This window comes from Dipodomys ordii, unplaced genomic scaffold, assembly GCF_000151885.1.
Source record: "Dipodomys ordii isolate 6190 unplaced genomic scaffold, Dord_2.0 Scaffold12, whole genome shotgun sequence".
NCBI classification, from domain to species: Eukaryota; Metazoa; Chordata; class Mammalia; order Rodentia; family Heteromyidae; genus Dipodomys; species Dipodomys ordii.
In genome coordinates this window covers 2034232-2058125 of record NW_012267228.1, presented here as the reverse complement: position 1 = coordinate 2058125, position 23894 = coordinate 2034232, and the positions used below count along the sequence as shown (strand labels likewise).

The 23894-nt window shown below is 48.4% G+C and overlaps 1 protein-coding gene across 1 annotated transcript in view; it reads left to right on the top strand.

Annotated features, from left to right (window-relative positions):
- The first annotated feature begins 15536 nt into the window (after window positions 1–15536).
- Window positions 15537–23894, top strand: part of Pparg (peroxisome proliferator-activated receptor gamma) — an 86901-nt gene continuing 78543 nt past the window's right edge. Inside the window, exon 1 of the mRNA XM_013010376.1 lies at window positions 15537–15622. The gene's annotated coding sequence lies outside the window, so the exon portion shown is untranslated. The remainder of the gene's footprint in view (window positions 15623–23894) is intronic.

Genomic DNA, 23894 nt, shown 5'->3' with positions numbered 1-23894 from the left:
CTGGCGCCTGCTGATTCCAGTCAGATCCCTTCCTTTCCACGGGCCCTGGCCCACAGCTGTTTTCTAGGGACTTGAAAAGTTCATGTGTCTTCTGCTCCCCACTCACTAATATGAAGTGGACAACCTCGGTTCCCCAAGCATTTTGTCCAAATAACACATGGGATTTCCTCCTTAGGAGCTGGGAGGTGACGGGGCGTTGTTCTGGAGATGGGGTCGGGGGCTCTGTACAGGCCGCAGGGCCTTGGACGGGTGCGAGGCCTGTGCTGCCCTTGAATCCCTGGGCCTGCGCCACGGGGTGGAGCTGGCAGCCCCTCGGCTCTGGAACCGGGAGCTGCCAAGCCCACGCAGGGGCCAAGGGGAGAGGATGGGGAAGCCAAGGCCGGGGAAGGTGAAGCCAGGCTGGTGGGTGGCCAGGGTCTCCCCCTTCCTTGTTTGTGGGTCCCCCTGGGGGGTGGGGAGCACCCCCTCAGCTACTTCCTTTTGGGGGAACCTCATGCCATGGGGTTCTTCTCCAGACATCATCAATCCCTGCAGTTTCCTTCAAGGACAGCAGAGCTTTCCAGACCTCCATGGATCCTGTCGGTCAGTTTCATCGCATATCTGTTTAGGAAACATTTGCATTCAATCTTTTTTTTGTCTATTTCTGTTCATTATGTCTTGGGTGCTGGGGGTCACCGCCCAGGCCTCACACTGACCAAGTACCCCATGTTCTACTGAGCTGCCAGCCCCACCGCCCCCCCACCCCCCTACTTGGCTGGGGGCAGGCGGGGGGGGGGCGCGGGGGACCCGTGGCTTTGAGCCTGCTGGTCAGGCTCTGTGTTGCGGAGCTGTTCCCCGGTGCTGTGCGGTTTTACCCCGGTGTTGTGCGGTTTGAGGCAAGGGTAGCCATGGCTGTGGTTCATTGCTTCACTTTTTTCTTTTAAAGTGACCTCGGTTTTTGTGCTCACCTGGCCTCCAGAGGGTCAGGTGCGCTGAGAAAGACCATCTGGCCAGGAAGAGTTCAGATTAGCATAAGCCCCGCTGCCGCTGATAAGGAGGCGATGGGGGGGGGGGATTCCCGGAGGAGATGGCCCGGGCCCTGGGCTCTGGCGGGTGTAGCACGGGGTGTAGCACAGGTGTAGCACGGTTCCTGGGCCCTGGAACCAAGGTTGGTTTGGCTTTGCCTCTGTGGCTCTGTGCGATTCTTGGGCTGCTTGTAGCCCTTTAAAGCAGCCACTGCTTTAAAGGCCCATGTCCTCTCCTCCCTGAGGAACTGCAGGAGTGGGGGAGAGCTCTGCCCCGCGTTTGGGGGGGTGCGGTTACACAGCCCTTAGGACCCAGGGTGCTGAGGACACTCACACTGAGGGCATGAGGTCAGCGGAGCTCTGGGAACACGACTTCTTTTCTTCACCTTGACCTAGCCCCTGGGGCCGCCATCCCACCTCCCCGTCACTGTCATCCGAAGGGCTACCTCTCCGGACCCCCCAGCAGGGCTCACTCCCCACTGCGCCATCAGCAAAAACCTGAGAGTTGAATACTGGGGACAAAGCCTTTAAAAATACTCATAAAGGCCTTATTCCTTCAAGGAACAAAGTCTCCATCTTTGATCATTAGGAAATGGTGGGAAAAGAGGGGAAAATAAATTTAAAGTAACATTTCTCCCAATTTCCCCATGAAGCAAGTATGACAGTATATATGTGCAGTTTTTTTTCTCCTCCCCCCCAAATCAAGACAATATGCAAATATTCGTCAAACTATTTAAGACCCCCAAAGGAAAAACAAACCATTTGGAAATAGAAGTTAAGAGTTATAGGCTAGTCAATAGCTCTGTCTGTGTGTGTATGTGTATGTGTGTGTATGTGTATGTGTGTGTATGTGTATGTGTGTATGTGTATGTGTGTATGTGTGTGTGTGTGTGTGTGTGTGTGTGTGTGTGTGTTTTATCAGTTGTGGGGCTTGAACTCAGGGCCTGGGTGCTGTCTCTAGCTCTCTGCTCACAGCTAATGCTCTACTACTTTGAGCCACTGCTCCACCTCCCGTGTTTGAGTGGTTAATTAGAAATAAGAGTCTCACAGGGACTTCTCAACCCTGGGCTGGCTTCACATTGTGATCCTCAGATCTCAGCTTCCTAAGTAGCTAGGATTATGACAGATGTGAGCCACCAGTACCAGGCCTGGTAGATAGTTTATTTATTCAAGTACCACTTCACCAAGGCCCTTATTATCTGTGAAGTTAGCCCGGCGGTGCTCAGGAGTGCGTGCAGATGGAAATGTGAGGGTCTTTTCAGTCATTTCACCAAACAAAGAAAGTGTCTCCAATAACTCTAAAGCAGTCTTAATCCCTTCACAGACCCATAGATCATAGAATTGTAGACAGGTGGGGTTTTTTCCCTTTTCTTTTACCTGAAAATAGGGCATGCCAGTATATATCTGTTGCCAATAAATGCATAGGAGCCACCCAGAAAGCAAGCTCCTTCATCCCGTGACTCAGCTGGCTGGTAGTACTTAACAGATAAGCACCCGCTACCCTGTGCCCGGTGACTAAGCTCATTTGCCATTCAGTTCTCTGCAGGAAGCTGCTGGTCTCCACAGCTAAAGCCGAGAACCCAGGCTTGCCTGCTGAATGCTGTCCTTTTTCTGGCAGTTGATAATTACTGGTGTAAACAAGTTTTTGATTGCTTGGAAAAGTATACCTCTATAAATTCTTTCCCTTGTTTTATACACTGGATAAGGTTTATAAAAGAGAGAGCAAACATATGAATGATATAAATATAAGTGAAGTCGAAACTTCAAAAAATTATTTGCATATGTCAATATAATCCAGAAGAAGGAAGAAAATGCCCAGGCAGGCATTTGGCAGTGTGCGATTAGTGCATGTTTTCCCAAAGCATTTGGAGCTAGTTAGAGACATCCTGGTTTTATTTAAAGGCAATATAATATTTTTAAACTTTGTGTTCAACAAGGTTCAAATTTGTTGGCTTTTTAGGCCTGGGGAAGTTCAATGTCTGCGAACCACAGACAAATCAGTTTCTAGGTGCCATTCATCTGAGTCCTGCGTGTTTGTGGTACGGCGTGCTAGTGTTTTGTTTTGTTTTTTAAGAATTAGGAAGTAGTCTGATGTGAGAGCTCTCGGAGTGTGGTGCTAGCCCCTGCTGTCCCAGCATCCTTTGGGAATTTGCTAGAAATGCCCCACCTCGGGCTCACTGGGAGAGGACGCAGAGGATGGAGTCTCGTGGTCTTGGGTTCAGGGGTTCCGGTGTAGGGGACTGCTTTGGAATCCCGGAGACAGGAGGTTCCTGAGAGTTTGGGGAGCCATTGTCAAGGCAATTAGTGTGGATTCTGTTTAGCAGGCCAACGCCGGTCTGTGGTTGCTGAATTTCTTCCCACCCATTCAATCTCTTGGGGCCACACTGCAAAACCACCCTACTGGCTCATCGTTTTATGACTTAGAAAAATCCAGGGCTGCCGTCCACAGGCTCCTGTGGGGGCAGCAGCTGGCTCACCCGTGCCAGCCTCGGTGGTGCGTTTAGTCTTCTGTGGTTCTTAGGATTCCAGAGTCCCCAGGCCAACGGCGATGGGGGATGGCTCAGAGCAAGGGTCTGAATGAGATGGGTTTTGAAGATGCCATTTATAAACCTGGAATCCTGCTTAATAGAGGCATGATGTAGGCAGGTATGGTGGCTCCTGTCTGTAATCCCAGATAGCTGGGGGGACAGAGATCGGGAGCTCAGTGGTTCAAAGCCAATAAAAAGTTCCCGAAGTCGCATCTCAGCGAATGAGCTGAGCGAGGTGGTGTGTGCCTGCAGGCCCAGCATTGTATAGTCAGAGATAAGTCCCCGACCAAAGCTCAAGACCCTGTCAGGAAAATAATTAAAGCAAAAAGGACTGAGGCCAAGGCTCAAGTGCCCTGTGCCTGTCTAGCAAGTCCCAAGGCCCCGAATTCAAACCCCAGTACTGCTGGGGAAAAAAAGGTAATAAAAAAAAATTCTTTAAGTAGATTATATACCTTTCCTAGTGACGGCTGATAGGTTTTTCTCCCCTTGTCTAAAATTCTCTAATTTAGGGATTGGAGCTGGGGGTATAGCTGGGGACAGAGCCCTAGCTTAATCCTACTCACCTTTAAAAAAAATTATGGATTAAGGAATCCATACTCCTATATCTCTGATGTCACCAAGATTGTGCCTGCATAGAAAAGATTGGGCAATCTTATTGCAATATGTCCATGTACTCTGGCACTACACCCCCACTTCTGGGACAGTTTCCAAAGGGCTGGAGGATATCGGAAAAAGGCATGTGCACAGCGACTTTCTTTTTTTTTTTTTAAAAAAAAGACTTTGTGATAAGAAACCTCTATGTGAGCCAGGTATAGTAGTCTACACCTGTAATCTCAGTACCCAAGAGGCTGAGACCACAGGATCCCATGAGTTTGACCCCGTCAGCCTAGGCTACAAAGCAGAATCCTGTCTCAAAAACCAAAGGACTCCACCTTGGGAAATCACATAAATACTCCACCGAAATAAATTATTATGTATCACTCTGTGGGATGTTATACATTTGTCAGTGATAATTTAGAAAACTATTAGTAACTCTGAAAGAATTAGGTGGGAAAAAAGGAGGAGTATAATGTATGTAGTATTGTTTGTGACTTTTTAAAAAGGCATCTGGAGGAAATATACAAAATAGTAACAGTTAGATTCAAGTAGCCGGATACAGAGGGCTTTGTATTTTGTTCTTTCTTTCTTTTTTTTTTTGAACTCTAGCCAGTGTTACATAAGTTACTTTTGTAATTAAAACATACATGTATAGCTTTAATTTTTTTTAACTAAACATGAAGACTCCATGGAAGGAAAGTGTAAAGTCATGACCCGACATATTTCCATTCTATCCAACTTTATTTTGTACTTGACTTTGTTTCACATAATGGATTTGCCTGACTTTTTGCCTATTGGGGAAGGAAAGAAAACTTTAAAAACCCATCCTGCCCCTTACCCCCTCCAGCCTTTTCACGCCTGGCCACTTGTTCGTTAGGTTTGGTTTTGTTCTTCCCTAGGGCCTGTGATCTGCTTGACCTTTAGTACACACACTGGCATATAGAGCTCTTAAAAATGCTTCCTGAGTTACTTTCCTTTAAAGCCCTTTTCTTTTAATTTTTTTCTTTAAAAATATACATGTATCATACCCAGGATTTTTTCCCCCTATAATTAGTTGGCCTCATGATAGTTCGTCAGGTGAGCATCGCGCCTCACACTGTGTGGGGGTGGTTTGGAAAATAATAGATTTAAATTAGGAGATGATTAGGGGGTCTCCCCAAATCTGTGCGAACTGTGTAGTTGCCTATAGATTGATTTCCTCGTCAACTGAGGACAGCATCGACCCGCACATTAGCTCTCTCTCCACTTATTTTCTTTGCATTGTTCTAGAAATCCCAGTGAGAAAATTAACAGCATTTGCCTTTGACCTAGGTTGGAGATTATGTTTTTCCAACAGCTTTCTTAGGCTTGCTTTTGTGACACTTTTGTGTCAGACTTATGTCTTAGTATCTTCTCTAGCTTGGCTTTTTTTTGTTAAGGCCTTCAGATATTTTGTATCAGAGACATTGCCTCTTTCTTCTCTCTTCTGTCTGCCTCGTTGATGGCAGAGTTTCTGAGAGTTTAGTCCTTAGTATAAGATAATGCAAAGGACGGCTCACAAAAGTGTTTCTAGTAAGATGATCATTCAAAGAACAAATGTAAACTCAATGCTTTTTATTTCTTTTGGGGGGGAGGGGTGGTTTCTTGGGACCAAACCTTAGGCCACAGTTCACAAATGATGGTCCGTATCTGCAGGGCTGTGCCCGTGTGAAAAGATTGTCTGAGAACCAGGTTCTCAGTGCCGTTCCCAGGCTCTGTGTCCAGGAATCATCTGCCACTGCAGTTTTGTGTTGAACTTGACAAAATACTACGTTACTGACCACTTAGACATCGGTTCTGGTCGTGAATGGTGGAGAGAGAGGAAGGGGGTCTGGAGGAATTTCTATGAAATGAAGTGGATGAGTTTTCCCCCTCGGACAGGGCCTGGGGCGGATGTCGGCAGACGTTCAGATTTGGTGCGTTGCGCCCGTTTGTTTTTGTTATTGCACAAACTCCACGCTGAGTGGCTGCTGGCAGTGGAGCAAAATCTGCCCACGGAGAACACAGCTGTGTAAGGGCGGGGGGAGCTTCTAAGTCAGGAGAAGACAGCATCTGCCCGGGGCCGGCCGAGTGGAGCCCGTGACCGAGCAACTGCACAGTGCAGCTGGGCACAATGAACACCATGTATTTACCCCAACACTCAACGCCGCCTGTTTGGATGCTTGCTGGTCCCCAAAATACACAACACGCAGATCACTGGGTTTGACTTTTTTTTTTTTAAATATAAAATCTGGCTGATTTTCTTGGTGAATGCACTTTGGGTTGGAAACCACGAGCTTTTAACTCTGTTAAAAAAAAAAAAAGCAAGCTGGTTTTCTTCTTAGCCTGGATAGAGCAGAATGAGAAGCCGGGTCCTCCCTGAGTTGCAGTCTCACGTCCGCTGCCTTCTGAAGGATGCACACCGGGTTCGGTGATGGCTCGGTGACTTGTGTTTTCTCAGTGTGGACATTTGTACCCTGTGGGCCGGGCGCCAGTGTGGCACAGCTGGCCACTGTCATCCTTGGCCCTGCCCCGGCCCCGCCCGCCCCCCTCCCTCCCCCAAGGCCCCACAGCACAGGGGCAGGTGGACAGTGCGGGTTTCCCACAGGATGAGGTGCGTCCTCAGCCTCCCTCTGTCAGGGGAATTCCTCTCCCTTCCCTAAACTGCCCCCTGCAGTGCAAACTTACCTCTTAGGTCCTGTTAGTCATATAGATCAATACCAGAAGAAATCCCCATCGTGCAGTTCTGAACCGGGCAGCGTGGGCTCGGAGAGAAGGAAGAATGTTAATGATAGACTTGGGCTCCGGAGCTGGGCCCGGCCGTGCTGGTCAGACGAACAGGTTTTCCGGCCCCTCACAGGCCTCCGCAGCATCCGAGCGACTTCTGCTAAGTCCTCAGGCGGAGAAGAGTGGAGAGCTGGCACTGCACGGGCGTGACGCGACGCACTCTCCACGTGTGAAGTAGAATGGGCTCCCTTTCCGTGTCCATCGTGCGAGGTAAAACCCCCATGCTTTCACCCGCTCACTGATGCTTTCTGTGGATGACAAACACTGTCATCATCATTATTTTAACAGCTCATCTTTTCCAAGGACGAAACAGACTGATGTGGAAGAGCAAAGCAGATAAATGAGCCTCTTCTCTGCCCTGTGATGCCATGCCTCCCCCCCCCCCCCCCCGCCGTGCCCGCTAGACGTGGGGGGACCCTTCTCCCTTGGAGAGAAGGTAGCAGGGGAAGGGAGAGGGGGCCGGGCTGCGGGCTTTGCTCCTTTGATTATTGAGACTTCCTTTTCCTTAATGTGTAACCCCCTTCGCACACTGCAGGGCACAGGAACGAAAAACATCTGTTCGGGCAAGTTCTAGGCTCAGAGAGGGAAGCCGTGCTCTTTAGGTAGGAGCCTGGAACCTACATGAGTCCAAAGGGACACCAGTGAAAATGGGCTCAGGGCCAGGCAAGGCAGACTGCAGATTTCAAGGAGAATAAGATCCACGGCCTGGTGGGGAGGACAGGAAGAGAGAGCCTCGTACCCAAGACCTCAGGAGCTCAGACTACGACATTTAAGGATCTACAGAGGGCTGGGCGTTGGTGGCTCACACCTGTAATCTAAGGATTGTGGTTCGAAGCCAGCCTGGGCAGGAAAGGCCGTGAGATTCTTCTCTCCAATAAAATACTCAGAAAAGGCTGGAAGTGGTGCTGTGGCTCAAGTGGTAAAGCACTAGCTTTGAGCACAAAGAGGCCCAGGGACAGCACCCAGGCCCTGAGTTCAAGCCCCGGCATTGACAAAAAAAGAAAGAAAGAAAGAAAAATCTACAGAGAAGAAGTAGTAAGCTGGAACCAGAGCTTGATTCTGTTGGTATGAAATATCCTGAGCAAGTATTCCATGCAGATTTGGGGGGGTGGGGGGAGAAGCAGTGCCTGCTGGGAGCCTGCTGGGAGCCTGGGATTTCAAGATGGTTTGGAAACTTTGCAGAGGGCCCAAGTTTGCTAGGTGCTGGCTCAGCCCCGGTTTCCACATCCGTCAGATCTGATTGTCGTACATTGCACACATGTAGTGAATTCCTCATGCTGCCCTCCATAAACATGCACAACTGTTACATGTCAATTAAGAATAAAAGTAAATAAAATCAAAACTGAATATCACTTAAAAAAAAACTTTAAAAGTTCTGCCAATGGCTATAATCTTAACAGTAATCTTAACTACTCAGGAGACTGAGGTCCAGAGGATCTAAGTTCAAAGCTAGCCTGAGCAGAAAAATCCACAAGATTTCCATTTCTAGCTGGGCACCAGTGGCTCATACCTATAATTCTTGTTACTGAAGAGGCTGAAAGCTGAGGACTGAAGTTCAAAGCCAGCCTAGGCAGGAAAGTCCATGAGGCTCTTATTTCCAACTAACCACCAAAAAAGCCAGAAGTGAAGGAATGGCTCAAGTGGTAGAGTGCTGGCCTTGAAGGAAAAAGCTCAGGAACTGTGCCCAGCCCTGAGCTCAAGCCCCAGGACTGACTCTCTCTCTCTCTCTCTCTCTCTCACACACACACACACACACACACACTCCATCTCAAAAATAACCAACCAAAAAGCCAGGCTGAGGTGTGGCTTAAGAGATAGAAAACAAAAAAAAAAAAAAAAAAAGAGATAGAAAACCAGCTGGCCAAGCAAACTTGAGGTTTTGTGTTAAAACCCAGTATCTGAAAATAAACAAATAACAAATACTATTTATTCCCAGCTTGAGATAGTCAAAGAGGAAGGGAAAACAATTCCCAGTGTAATGAAGTAAATCGTGTGGTAAGGGTGGTAGGAGAGGCAGAGCTGTGTTGGTGATGGAGGTTTGGAGACGGAGGTTTGGAGGTAGAGGCTTGGCTGGATGATAATGGATCCGGAATGCAGGGGGAGGAGAATTCCAGGTCTTCAGACCAGGGAGACGATTTCACCAGATTATCCTGGCTGGCAGAGGTCTGTGGAGAAAGCAACCTGGAAGTGGTTGCAGAATCTGTCCAGGGGGTGCAGAAGCCCTGCTAGCCCACTGGGCAGCAGACAGGGTGATACCTTACCTAGGGGTTCAGGTGTGATGGCTGCTGTGGCTTTGGCGTTGGCGACTTCCTGGCACACGCAAGTGCACGGTCAAGTGCGTGATTTTGGCCTTTCATAAATGTCTCCAGAGTGGACTGAGAAGAAAGCTTCTCCCCCAGAGGGCTGCAGTGTCCAGCATGGATGGAGACATGGGGAGCTGTGTCCTGGTGGGGGGGCATGCTCACTGTCTGTAGGGGCCCTTCGCCGTGTCACCCACTGTGCCGGACACACCCTGCGGCAGTGTGCAGGAGGCTGGCGTCTTTACTCGGAGCCTGGCTTGGCTGGAGACGCCCACTCCCACAGAGGCCGAGGCCTGTGGGGGGCCGCCTCCTGCAGCCTGCACCCACCGCCCCCCGCTTCCTTCACGACTCGCCGTCTCACCGGAGCCTACGCTTCCGATCACTGTCATCAGTGTCTGTAATTACACCCATGTAAACGTGTGTGCAAATCAGACTTTAGTCATCCCCTAACAGCTCCAGGATTTCTGTGCTTTTGCCTTTTGGGGGTCCCCGAGGAGCAGATCCAGGGCCTCCTGCAGGCCAAGCCCGCGTCGGGCCTCGGAGCCACACCCCGCACCCCCTACTTCCTTAGCTCTTTTTAGAGAAACTACTATTTTCCATCACCTCCCGAGCGAGAGGCGTTTGCTTCCTTCCAATTTTAATATTTATAGAAAGTTCCCCTTGCACGTGACATGTGTCATAAGTCATGTAAATTTCTGCCGAGGAGTTACGCAAACCGCAGAAGTGCTGACCCTCAGTCCTTCGGCTCTGTGATGTAACGGCGTGATTGAACAAGACCTGGCACGCCAGCCCACGCGGGCGTGTCTCTGGGGCGCCATTTTGATGTGGGTAAAAGTTTAAGGGATTTGAATTATGCCACTGATTCGATGCCGGTGGTTACAGATGTCACACACTAGCGTTTGGACATACCACAGATCAACTGCCCTTCCTAGGAACTGGACCATCCGGACGCTCTTAGGCGGAGAAATTCTGGAATGTTCTTCACTCAAAGAAGGGGCATTCTTTTTGTAAGGATTGTTGTAGTGTTTCAGGTGAAGGAAAAATGTTATCCACAGAAAAAGAAAAAAATTCATTTTGTCTCAAGCCTAATAGAATATTTGACTTAAAGTAGCCTGCCTCATTCTAGTGATTAAACAGTGCATCCACGTTGTTAGCCGTGAGTGGAACATTGCTGTGTCCTGCTCCGGGCAGGCAGGGTGTCCCTGTGCAGTGGGCCTTCGGTGGACATGGTGTTGTTTGGAGGTGTGAGGAGATGGTGCATAGCGAGGGAGGGAGTGTGGTTAAGTGGGAAGTGGGGGGGGGTGACTAGCAAAGAGAGTTTAGAGACTAGCAAAGGTAGTTTCTGATGTAGCTCAGTGGCAAAGCACTCGCCTAGCAAGTGTAATGTCCTGGGTTTGATCTCCAGTACCAAAAAAAAGACAAAAAAAATACAGTTTTATATATACATATACATATATATATATATATATATATATTTAACCCAAACTATAGGTAGTTCTTACGTGTAATTACCACTGTGCACAATTTTTGGTGAAACATCTTTGATGTCTTCATTTCTACACAATGACAATAATAGCTAACTCGGATCTTGAATATATATATATAAAAAAGGGTTTTTATTTTTGGTTTTTGTTTTTGTTTTTTGTCAGAGCAGGGGCCTGTTGCTCACACCTGTAATCTTCACTATTTAGGAGGCTGAGATCTGAGGATCATGGTTCAAGGCCAACCTGGACAAGAAAGTCTTGGGACTCTTTAATTTCCAATTAACCACCACAAAAGCTGGAAGTGGAGCTGTGGCTCAAGTGATAGTTCACCAGCCTTGAGGGAGGAAAAGCTCAGAGGGCTCAGGCCCCAGGACCAGCACAGGCGCAAAAAACTTCTTCCTCACAGTTGAGCCCCTGTCCCCCACTTCCCCTCCAGCCTGCTTTCCTCTCTCCTTCCTCCTCCTCTTCCCTTGGCTATCGTTCCTACATTCTCTTCCCCTCCTGTCTGTGCTGGTGCTTCCTAAACTCTGGGGTTTTTTTTCCCCTTTCTTTTCCTTTCCTGACGGAGCTCTTCTTATCCTGGGCTTCTCAGCGGCTACCGTGTCTCTCTGGCTAAACTTTCAATGCAAGAAATCCCATGTGTTTTCATCTGCTGACCAAACGAGCCATGGAGGGGACGTTTTTATTCTGAATGGAACGTGAGCTCGCTCTCAGACGAAGCCCTGTTTGGTGGGAATCATTTTTGATGGGTGTTGTGAGCGCCCTTGGGCCATGGATCCTCAACTGGCAAAAGGGGCGGAAGGCCTGGCAAAACCACAGCAAGTGTTGAGCCACCAACCTCCCCTTCTGCGCTCCTACCCAGCCCGGGACCCCGGCGGTGTGCCCTGCCCTCCCCGGTACAAGCGGCAGAATGCCGGTCTGCGTGGTTCACGCCGGGCCCCTTCTCAAGAACTCTGCTAACAACTAGCAGATGTCTAGCAAATCACTGTTGCGCCCCTACTTCCTATCGTCCCGCTCATTCTGCCTCCTAATCCTCAATAGCTTGCATAACTTGCTGGAATATTGTCACTTACTAGGGTTGTTAGTTGACAGCGGATGCACTAATAGAACTGCATGCTTTTGTGGTGAGAGAATGCTTTCTTCCCATTCATTCTACCCTCTGGTCTGTTCTGCTGTGACACCCTTAGCTGGTGTCACTTAACTGTCTTCCTAAAGGACTTTCGTAATTAACTCAAGAGGCAGCTAGTGGTGGCTCCGGAACAGTTTCTTTGTACTTTTCTGCATTAGATTCTAGTAAAAGCACACTGCATCCTTGGTAGCACACACAGAATATATCCTAAGAGCCAGATGAAGGGAAAGGAAGGGAGAGGCAGGTGACAAACCAAGGTCTAAATGCAGTGTAAGCCCGGCTACTTTGTCTTGTGCAAGAGGCTAATTTTCCCAGAGTTTTCCATTCCCCAGATAACAATTGGGTCTACACAAGTGTAACCACGAGCAGATGTAACACGGGTTAGAACTAAACTCTGCAGCTCTGTTTTGTGTCTGGTCAACAGTGAACGGCCCGCAGTAACATGAGAGCCCAGTGCCTTCGTGCAGCCCATAGCCAGGCAGACCAGCAGGGTGCAGCTCCAGTGCCCCTTCAGAGCCAATCCCAAACAAAGCCAGAGTCCGCAGTGCCGCCTCGAGGCTGTGGTTTGTGTGGTCCCCATGCCTCGAGGGCCTCGTGGGCCCAGCTGTGCTGACAGTGCCTGTGGTGCCTGAAAACGGCCCAGCATGGAAGCATCAGTATCACAGAAACTGGCAGCATGGAGAGGCAAGAGCAGGAGAGCCAGCAACACAATAGGGGGGGGGCAGCGAAAAATCAAGGTGTCTAATGGCCTTAGACAACGTGTAGCTTACTCTGGAGGGTGGGAAGGAAGACAGGTCGAAAAACCAGGGCAGAATGGGTGAAAGTGGAAAGTTTGAGACGAACCACTGTTGGCGCTGGTTTTGATTCAGTGACAGGGCTTTCAGACGTACGGGGCTAATGTACTTTGTTAATCTCCAGAAATGAGCCATATATGCAAATGTATTTTCTGCCGAAACCTTTTCTGTTGGAAAAGGAACTTGTTATTTATAGACTGTACTTGGGAAATATCACTGGCACTATTTCGCAATGAACACTGTATTGGTGAAAAGTTCCAGATATTCTTGTTGCTAAAATGGTTTCGATTTTTAAAGACATACTGTTAAGAGTGAACGTGAATCCGTTTCCAAGGGCCTGCGGCGCTGTGGAGTAGAACCAGGGCCTGGAGCTTGTAAAGCAAATTCTACCCCTGAACTCTGTTCCTACAACTCCACTGGGTGCTCTGTGTGTGTGTGTGTGTGTGTGTGTGTGTGTGTGTGTGTGATAGTCATGTCACTTGTGCTGTGACATGTTTTCATAGATTTCTGATATTAAAAGTCCTTTGCCCTTCTCAGATAAATCCAACCTGATTTATGGTAGCGTGTTCATTTACTGTTGATTTCTTTCCTTAAGTATTTTTTTTCTTGGATCTAAGTCAATATTGATAAATAGGACTGATATTTTTCTGTGTTTTGGTCTGATTTTCATATCACTCTTATGATACTTTGGGAAACAGGTCATTATATTTTTTTTACTCAGAAAGTTTGTATAATAAGAAAAGTATCTTTTCTGTGGAAATTCAGAAAAACTCCACTATGGGGTTACTATGGATAAATGTAAATAATTCCTTTTTTTAATGGCAGTGCTGGTTAGAATCCAGGCCTGTTCAGGACAGGGCAGTGCTCTGCCAGTGCAGTACATCCCTAGCCCTTTGGGCAGTAACTTTTTTTATATTTCCATTTTGAATTATTTCTTATATTTCTTGAATCACTGTTTACCATGATTCCATCTCAGGCAAATTAATCTGAGTAACTACTGAGTAACTCAGTAACTGTGGGAGTCTGACCTCAGATTTGACATAGTTGAATGAGAAGCCAGGACAGCCCTGTGTGGGGTGGTGGGTTTTGTTTGAGTGGAGAACATTATTACCTTAAGCCCAGACTTGGGCTCCCAGGGACCCCGAGGGAGGGAGGATATGAAGAGGGTTAGCAGTGGAGAATGAGGAGCGCAGCAAGCCTCAGAAAGGGGCTTTTTTCCTGTCCTGGGATTTTGGATTTTAGGTCTGTAGCCTGCCCTTCCTGGACTGGACGGTTGTGAGTGTGGCCCTGGCTGTAGGTGAGAGCGGGGACGGGCGGGAAGCGGGAGGAGAGGGAGGCTGCGGGAATCTCATTTTCTGTTGAAGCCAATTCTTGGAGATACAAGCTAGGAGCTTCCACAAAATCCTCACGTCCCTACAGTCTGCTTCTCTATGAATGTATTACAAAGAGAGCAAATGTCAGGGAGGGCTAGAGTGCCTTCATCTGAACCTGGAGTCCGTATTCTTTACAGGTTTCCAGTGGTGATTTCATTCAAACCTTTGTCTATGGGTATTGTTTTTCTTTTGCGTTCACCTGTCGGAACCCTTTTTGGTGGTTGCCTTAGGTGCTCAGAGCATGCCCCCCCCCGGCAGTGTCGTGTCTTGCGTGTGGTTTCTGACACGGTTTGGGTGTGCATGTGTCTTTCCCTTCCACAGACAAACAGAGTTTGTGCACATTGCTGTGGACAGCCAGAAAACCAAGCACACAGGCAGAAAGCCCTGACCAAGCGGGCTCCTCCAGCTCGCAGCCTCTCGTGTTAGCAAGAGCAACGAGGGGGCCCCTGTGTCCGCGGTCTCAGGTAGCAGAGTCATTTCTGTAAGTCCCAACTGTTCTAGAAGGCACAGAAATAGAGAACACACTACTGGAGTGCTGGTGTGGGAGGGCGGGGTGTCGGGGCTGCGTGCCAGGCTCCGGAGAAGGCCTTTGGCGGGGAGGCCGCTTCGTCTCTGTGGCAAGCTCTGTCCCCGAGCCTTTGGGAATCACTCACCCGCAGGCTGCTTCCCGGCCTGCCCGCCGCGACTCCTCTGTGAGTCTCACCATGTGGCTCACCACCTCTCCCACCAGCTAGCATGGAAGGAGATGAAGTTTTGTTTCAACACTGCAGTGTGTAACTTTTATTAAGTGTCTACCTTGAGTCAGGTGACTCACGCCTCTAATCCTAGCCATTCAGGAAGCAGAGAGTGGGAGACTTGTGATTTGAGGTCACCCTAGGGATTAAGGCAGTCAGACCGCGTCTTAGCCGCTCACTGGTCATGGTGGGGCATGCCTGTTGTTTCTAGCTACGTGGGGAAAACAAATAGGTGGATCACAGTCTAGGCTGGCTGGGACATAAACAGGAGAGAGCCTGTTTTATAAAGGGCTGGAGGCCTGACTCATATGCACAAGGCCCCAAGTTGAACCCCCAGTACCACTAAAAACCTTTCTTATTCTGTGTGTGTGTGTGTGGTTTAGGAAATGCAGCCCAGGGCCCTTCTGCAATGTTAATCAGGTATTCTATTACTGAACTATACTCACAGTGATCAGATCTTTGATGTTACTAACCCCTTTAAGATCTAGTTTTTCCTAAGTCTGCACAATAATGTAGGTATCGTTATTAATTTGACTTATAAGATGGATGAAATTTAAAAAAAAAAAGCTTTGCCTCATGTCAGTGACCCAAGTGGGAAGTTAATCTAATCCATGCTCCTTCCATGAAATAATTCTGAGAAGACTCTCCAGCCTTGCATGAGTTATCATGAGTCATTTGGGCAAATAATCGGGATGAAATCCAACAGAGAAAATAAATTTATTTGTGCATGTACATTCTGGCAGCCTGGGTTATCCAAGGATTCTGAATATTGCGTGTATATTGAAAATCTTGTTTCTTTTCCATTGTTCAGCTCTGAAAAAGACGCCAACTGCGAATCACAGATCAACAACAAGAAGGCCATTTTTTCCCCTCGAATAAGAATCACCTATTAACGGTAGGTAAATCAAAGTTATTATACTACATTTCTATTTAAAAGTATCTTCATTGGATTTTATGCTACAGTTTCTTAGGGGGCTTTTATTTTTTCCTGTCCTGACACTTTCTCTATGTAATTTGCTAATCAGCTGGAGTTCACGGAGTCATATTTGTCTAAGACAAAACAAAGATAGGAAAATGACCTAGACATGGAGAAATAACACACATCCTGAAAAAAATAAGTCTCGACTAAGTCTTGTGCATTCCTTTTGTTTTCGTACCCAAGGACTAACGGCAAGTACATTCCTTCAGGTTCTTGTGATAGTTAGAATGAAATTGATCAAAATGACTATGTCTGCCTGGTCTCTGTAGGCCATACATGCAGGATCTATGGCAGGAAGCGGCAGGTGAGTTTCACCGTATATAAGAGGAGTTCCATCCTGGAGGGGCATTGCTGGGGAAGCTTGTACCCACGCCGAAACTGCTGCTTCCTGAGACGCCATCTCAGAGGCCAGCTGGGGGCAAGGGCCCGGGAAGTCCACCGCTGAGAATGTAAACCTTTGGCCCCTGATCCCAGAGCTGTGTCACAGAGCTCCACTGTGTCCGGGAAAGGCAGGGAGACACCAGTCACTCTTTGACATGGTTTGGGGACTATTGAGCGCCGTCAGTAAGGAAAGTCACTCATTTTCCTAAAACCGCAGATAAAGAGATTCTGCAGCACTGAAAGAGGAATAACAGAAATGAATGCAGAGCGTGCATGAGTGTGCACAGATGTACACGCAGTACAAGCGCCCAGGGAGGGATCCTGCCCCATCCCCGAGAGGCAGGGCCGAGAAGCAGGGCCCTCCCGATGACAAAGCAGCTCCTGAGCTCTGTGGAACACTGGGAGATCAAAGCCAGACTGGTGGTTGTAAGGATATACTCAAGGGAGACCAGAGCTGGGACAACCTGACAACAGCACAGCCAACCAGTGGGGCACCAAGGGCACACACCTGGCATCCTGGCTACTCAGGAGGCTTAGATCTGAGAATGGCAGTTTGAAGCCAGCCCGGGCAAGAAAGTCCATGAGACTCTGTTCTCCAATAAACCACCAAAAGCCAGAAGTGGAGCTGTGGCTGGAGTAGTAGACCAGTAGTCTAAAGCTCAAAGATAGAGCCCAGGCCCAGAGTTCACAACTGACAAAAAGAAAAAAAGAAACAGTAACAAACTAACCAATATGATTGGATTATAATTTCCCAAGTGAAATGTATCTATAAAATTCAGACTGAGGCAAATGAATGAATGAGTAGATAAACAAAGGTAGGGAGGAGAAAAACTCTTCTTTCTCAGAAAACTTAATAAACAGAAGAGGAACTCAGAAAACAGAATTGTCGGAGACCCAGAGCCACGCACGCGGCAGGCAGAATCCGCCCATCAATACTGAAATTAGAGGGCGGAGGAAAGTAAGAGACTTCCAGGGTATTTCCCCCAATGTATCTTTGTTACAAAAGGGAAAAGAGGTAATTGTTCAGTGAAGAAACCTGGCAGACACCACCATGAAACCAGGCCACCAAGGTCAGCCTCCTGGTAACGACATGTTTGAAAAGGCACCGCTGGCCTCTGCTGGCATCCAGTGTGTGCCTCTGGGGCTAAGGGCCCCTTCTCTGCTGTCGCTGTAACTCTGCGATCAGCCGTGTCTCATTCCAGAGGGTTTTGTGGCGGTTGGGTATTTAGGCTGTGATGCTGGGGATAGCACCAGGGTCTGGTGGTGTCTTGATCACTGGTAAAGTCACGGGAGGTGTGGTCCCTCCCTTGCCCCTGGATATTTCCTGAGCCCTTGTCCTTTGCCTCCTGGTCCTGGAAGTTAAACCTGGGGCCCTGGACATGCTAAGTGGGTGCTGGACCTCTGAGCCACACGGCTCCCCTTGCCTTCTCTTCGCACATGCTGTTCTGCAGCCCCCTCTGTGCCCATCTGGCCTCCCTGCGACCATCAGCTATGTCCTATCCCAGCCTCTGGTCCAACCCCGGGGTGTGGGCAGGCACGTGGGGGTCAGGTGGAGCTCAGTGGTGGTGCATTTGCCTGGCACGTGGACCCCCACCCACGCTGGTGGGCGGCCAGCTCCGTCAGGCCCTGCTGCCGTGGGTCCCACCTTCTAGCAAAGATTTTAATTGGTGACCAATGGGATGCAGATGCTCAATCCACAACCGTGCAGGTGGTGGGATCCCACCGAGACCCCCGTCCACGGGCCGTTCCCCGGGGCGCGCTTTCCCCCAGAACTCAGTCAGTGGTCTTACATTTCCGTGGTGAGAGGGAAGGAGACAGTCATGGCGTGGGAGGCAGAAGCTGTGGGAAATTCCAGGAGGACAGGCAGGGCCGAGGGGACTCGGAGGCTTTCGGGGAAATGGATTTCAGCGGCCGGCGTGCTTACAATCCAATCTTAGAAACATTAGAAAGTTCAATGTTGGGAAAACCTAAAGGTATTAGAGTTAGAAAGACTCGCCTAGCTCGCTCAAGGCCTCAGAATCAACAAGAAAGGGGAAGGGAAGGAGAGGGCAGGACAGGGCAGGGCCGAGCTCTTCAAAGGGTGAGTATGGACTTCCACATCAGAAAATGAGTGTCACAAACCCCGTTGACTTGGCATAAGTAAACAATCCGTGTTTGGAATGTGACCCTGAATGTTTGGCGACTCTCCCGTGTGTTCGTCCGGGCTAGCATGTTGCGTGGCCCTGGTGTGCATGACTCTCCCGTGTGTTCGTCCGGGCTAGCGTGTTGCGTGGCCCGGGTGTGCATGCAAGGCAGGGGCGCAGGTCCACACAAGGCGATCATCTTCCCAGAGGCAGACGGCTGATGGGAACTCAGAGGCTGGCCGAGGCGTGGAGACATAGGGCTGTTGTTACTGGCTTGTACGACCGGTGAGCGTCTCCGGGCTGCTTCAAGGTGAACGAATGAATGACGTGGTACATGTTATCTTGTGTCTATGTTGCTTACAATACAAAGAAAAAGAATAATAGAAAAAGGACTGAGGTCTCTGGCAGCTTTAAATCTAGAGCTGAGTCTCCGACATCGCTGGTCAGCTAGCGTGCGCACTGCCCGGTGGCCTCACCAGGAAGGGACAGGGCAGGGGCGCAGCAGGGCGGGTGGCTGCCCGGGTCACCTGCAGGGTTAATTTGTAACTAAGACCAGTGACTCCGTAAAAGGAAGCAGAGCCACAGGAAACTCGTTCACGGATGGAAGGGAGGAAAGGGCTGAGATGAAAGAGCTCTGAACTTGCTTGATCCTGGTGGTTTTATGACAGGTGAATTACTAATAGGACACCCCATCTTTATCCTTTGTGTGCTCACGGGGGGGGGGGGCATCAGGCCCGCCTTCTGCTCCAAGCTCTCTTCCCTGTGCATTCACAAGGAAGCCTGGGCACAGATTTTACTTTAGAACTTGGGCTTCTGGGCTTGTTTTGGAGATGGGCCTCTTCCCCCCACCCCCCCACCCAACCCCAGGCCTTTGCAGACGCGGAGTTCCTGGGCCTTACACAAATCTCTTCTGAAATAGTTTTCTTACTAAAAAGTTGGGGAAGGGTGTTTAAGAAGGAGCGCAGCCACCCAGCTCCTCCCGCAGTTTCTCCCGGCCCTGGGTGAGCGGATGCCCTGGGTCCGGGCTGCTGGTGGGGCAGCGGGCAGCGCCACAGGGAGGCCTGGCCTCCGTTTCCCTGTTCTGGCCTGGCGGACACGGCGGTCCACATGTTCCTCTGTGTTGGTGACTTGCTCAGCCAGGCTTTAGGGGGTTCTACTCTTGTTTCCTAGCTGGAGATCGAATCCAGGCCCTCCTGCTTGCTAGGCAAATGTTCTTCCACTTGAGCCATGCCCTCAGGGCTTTGGTTTTATATTTTGTCTATAAGAGCGGGTCTTATTAACTTTCTCTGGCCTGGCCTTGAGCTTCACATCCCTCTCTGAGAGCCAGGTACCTGTGGCTCACACCTGTAATCCCAGCTATTCAGGAGGCTGAGATCTGAGGATCACAGTTCAAAATCAGCCTGGGTAGGAAAGTCTGTGTGAGATTCTTCTCTCCAACGAACCACCAGAAATGCCGAACTACAACTGTGGCTTAGGCTGTAGAGTGCTAAGCTTGCGTGGTAAAAGCTAAGGGACAGTGCCCAGGCCCTGAGTTCAAGACCTGGTACCATAACACACACAGCCCTTCTCTGCCTCCTCAGTTGCTGGAATGAGAGAGGTGCACCACCATACACAGCCAGGTTTGGATTTTGTATTTGTTTTCAGCTTGTTTGTTCTTTTACTGTTCTGTGCTGTGGATATCTTGAGGCAGCTCATTTGTTTACTTGTAAAAATTGTTTTCTTCAGATAAATCTCCAGCAGAGGAATTTGTTAGTGAAAGTGCTTGAGCAATTATATTACTCTTGCTTTATTAGTTTTTATGACACTGAATTGGCCTGGGGCTATATTAGTAGCAAATGAACTAAACATACAAAACAGCAATGTGTTTAAATGCCTTCTGTTAATTTAAAATGAATCCTTGGCTTGTGCCCATCTGTCTGTCTGTCTTTCTGTCTGTCCATCCATCTGTCTGTCTCTGTAGTAAGGGGAGGGAGGGGAACTTCATCCATCTGAGGATCAGTGAACACAGAACATGTGGGTGGCTTACTGCTATGAAGTTTTTAAAAGACAACTTTCTAGCAAGGAAGTTTCACATAATTCCCTGAGAGGATGCAAGTTTAAATAAAATATAAAAACAGATTATACTGCAGGGCACTCAGGACTCTTAAATCCTGTGTTGTTAATTAAGAGGAAGGAATAATGGCCTTTTAAAATATAGTTTTCTTTTTTTTTTTTAAAGTAGGTCTTAGCCAGACTCTGGTGGCTCACACCTGTCATCCTAGCTACTCAGGAGGCTGAGATCTGAGGGTCAAGGTTCAAAGCCAGCGCGGGCAGGAAAGGCTGTGAGACTCTTATCTCCAATAAACCCCCAGAAAACTGGAAGTGGTACCATAGCTCAAGTGGTAGAGGGATAGTCTTGAACTGAATTCCTGAGAGACAGCGCCCAGGCCCAGAGTTCAAACCCCACAACCAAAAAAAAAAAAAAAAAAAAAAAGTAGGACTTCATATAGATGGTTATAAGTCTAGTTTTTTTTTTTAATTGTGAAAATCCTGTACAGAGGGGTTGCAGTTATGTGAGCAAGGGAATGAGTGCATTTCTTATCAAGCATTGTTGCCTCCTCCTAAGTCTAGTTTTAAAATATTTTCTACAAGGCAGCATACGCCTTGTAGTGTAGGGTGTGGGGGGCTGACACAGAAAGGGCAGAGCTCCTGTCTGTTAAAAAAAAAAAGCTTTAAGTCAGCTATTTTGGGGGCCTAAGAGCGGAGCTTCGTGGTAGAGCATTTGCCTAGCGCGCGTGAAGTTCTGCGGTGCTTAACCCCTTGAAACAATTCAAGTATTTTAAACTTTGTGAGTTAAATATTAGAGGTCATGATTTTAGAATGAGGCTAGTAGATGAGGAAGTTTGTGGTGAAAATGTATCATAACGTGACGGACGAGGATGGTAAACGATGCATGGCACTTTGAACCTGACCTGTTGAATGGCAACCGCTTGGTACAACCCTTAAAGATAATAATAATACAATTAAAAAGCTAAAACTGGAAACCTTTCAAAAAACGTATTGAGCTAGGAGAAGAATTGTGGGTGAAACACTTTGCTTTTTCCTTTGGGCAAGGCGGTGGAGTTTCAGCCTCTTCATTATATCATCTGCCGTGTTCCTTATCTCTTGCCTGAGCTATAGCCTCGCTAGAGCATGCTGGGTAAATTGGCCACTTCCAGTAACTTCTGTGTTGCCCATACTGTGTCTGAATTTGAACGCGGCTACATGGTGAGGCTCGGCGCTCGGAAGCCGCTCTGCCTCCTTGCAGCGGGAGGAAGGACTGGGCAGCTTTCATTTTCGCTGTTTTAGTTTTCGTTTTGGTTTGGTTTGTTTCCTTTTGGTTTTTGGTTTTTAGGTGTTTGTTGGTTTTTTGTTTTTTTTTTCCCTTTCAGCTCATGAACTTGTTCTCCAGATCCTGTGATCTGAAGTCATTTAAGTGAGTTGGTATTTTTAAGCTTTTACACTCTCGGTGGGCAGGACATAGGAAATGTACGTGACGTAAACATCTGTGGTAATCTTTCGGAGTCATGAGACGAGGTCTCTGGTACAAGAAACAATTAGGAATAAATTTCAGGGAAATGCCAGAGCAGCACAGACTTGAGTTTTCTTTTGTTAGCGAGCCGCGTGGCTTTCCTTTTCCAGCCCGGAACGCCTGGCCTGCTGTCCTCATGCCCGGGATCCACAGCCCCGGGTCGCCCACTGTGACTGTCATTGCTATGTTCCTTATCTGCGAAGGAAGTGCGGCAGCTCCCACGGGGGAAATACCGCGCTAACTCCATCCTAAAATAAGAAATCTAAGGGAAAGGTCACATCCTAATAACTTGTGCAAACCGAAATTCCCAGGGAGCTCAGAAATCATCCTGGAGGAACAGAGCGTGAACAACGTGTTACTGGCCATCCTCCGGGGCCGGCCTGACACCAAAGCACCTTTGTACACGGAAGAAACCACTGGGGGAGAATGCACTGGACAAGGCCTCGTTTTTTGCTAATAGTCAGTTGGGAATCTCCAGAGAAAGGCAGAATGGCTAGTAGACCACAGTAAGCTCTGCTTGTTGCTTCTACCGGAATATAAGAAAGTGTGACAATCAATGTATGTGACAACAAGACGTATTTCCCTACTACGATAAGAGAGGTTTGACGTTCAGCTTTATACTGATAAGGACATCTGGTTAGACTTTGAAAGAACCGGAACCACAGAACTCCAGAGAACTCCACTCTTTGGGGAGTCAGGCCTCTTGGTTGGGGTGTCTCCTGTGAGTTAGCCTGCTCTTAACAACTTCAGGCCTCTCTGAGCTCCGGTGGCTCATGCCTGCCAGTAACCCTAGCAATTCAGGAGGCTGAGATCTGAGGATCAAGGTTCAAAGCCAGCCTGGGCAAGAAAGTCCATGAGACTCTTATCTCCGATTAATCTCTTTAAAAAGCCAGAAGTGGAGCTGTGGCTCAGGTGGTAGAACACTACCCTTGAGGGGGGGGGGAAATAAGCTCATGGACAGCACCTAGGCTGGAATTCAAGTCCAGGACAGGCACACACACACACACACACACACACACACTCACACTCACACACACACTCACAAAACAACACCAAAAACCCAAAACAACAACAACAAAAATGTCAGGACTATTTCCTTGTCTGTTTATCATGAGGATCAAATGAAAACAAATGCATAAAGGGCTTGGAAACATTTTACAGCATTGAGTGTCTTTGTGACAGCACCGCGAGCATTGGCTTTACTTTTAAAATTCTTTTTCCAATGAAGGAATCAGAATAGAGCAATGTTGGGGAATCCTGCTGTGGTCCCCAGGTCCCCAGCCTCCCCAGCCCTCACTGGGCAAAATTCAGGCCATTCTTGGAAGGATGCAGGGGAAGGAAATGACCCAGCACGAGCAGAGAGACCGTGCGTTTACCCCGGTGCATTTGCCCAGGTGCATTTACCACAAGAACTGGTGTTTCCAGCACGTGCGCAGCTCACTTTGAGACGTGCTGTGTTTTTAGAGAAACAGGCGTTGGTATTCCTGAATCTGCATAATGATTACACACTAAAGTTGACCAGAATGCGGTTTTTGTCTTTTGAACTACTGGTATTTACGTCCTTTGTGATAATAACATGTTTTTCAAATCATTCCTGCTGTTGTTGGCCAGGGTGAGAGCGCATGGAGTGATTGATGATCTAGCTGTTCAGGATACCTGGTTCCATCCCCAGCACCATCAAACACAAAACAAAAACAAAGCCCCCACATAAACCCAACCACTTCATCCCTACCTCCCAGGACCCAGTCTGTAGCAAGAGCTGTTTCTTATAACTGTTTAGATAAGTCTGTAAGTATTTAGATATACCTGCATTATTTTTTTCACCTTTAGACTCTACCATACATAGAGCATATAACAAAAATAAGTATAGTCTATTTTGGTTTGAAGGGGGGGGACATGTTGTTTGGTGGTAGAACGCCTACTTTCCATGTGTGAGGCCCTGGGTCCAATCTCCCCCCTAAAAAAAGTCCAGAACACCCAAAATAACAACAACGAGATACTAGAGAAAAGTAAAACGAAGCAGTTTCCTTGCTTGCTGGCCTTCTGCCTGCCTGCTCAGGAGAAGCCCCATGTGCACAGCGTGTGCTCTGTAAGAGTGTGGGCTTACAGACATGAGCCCCCCTCCCCCCCTTCC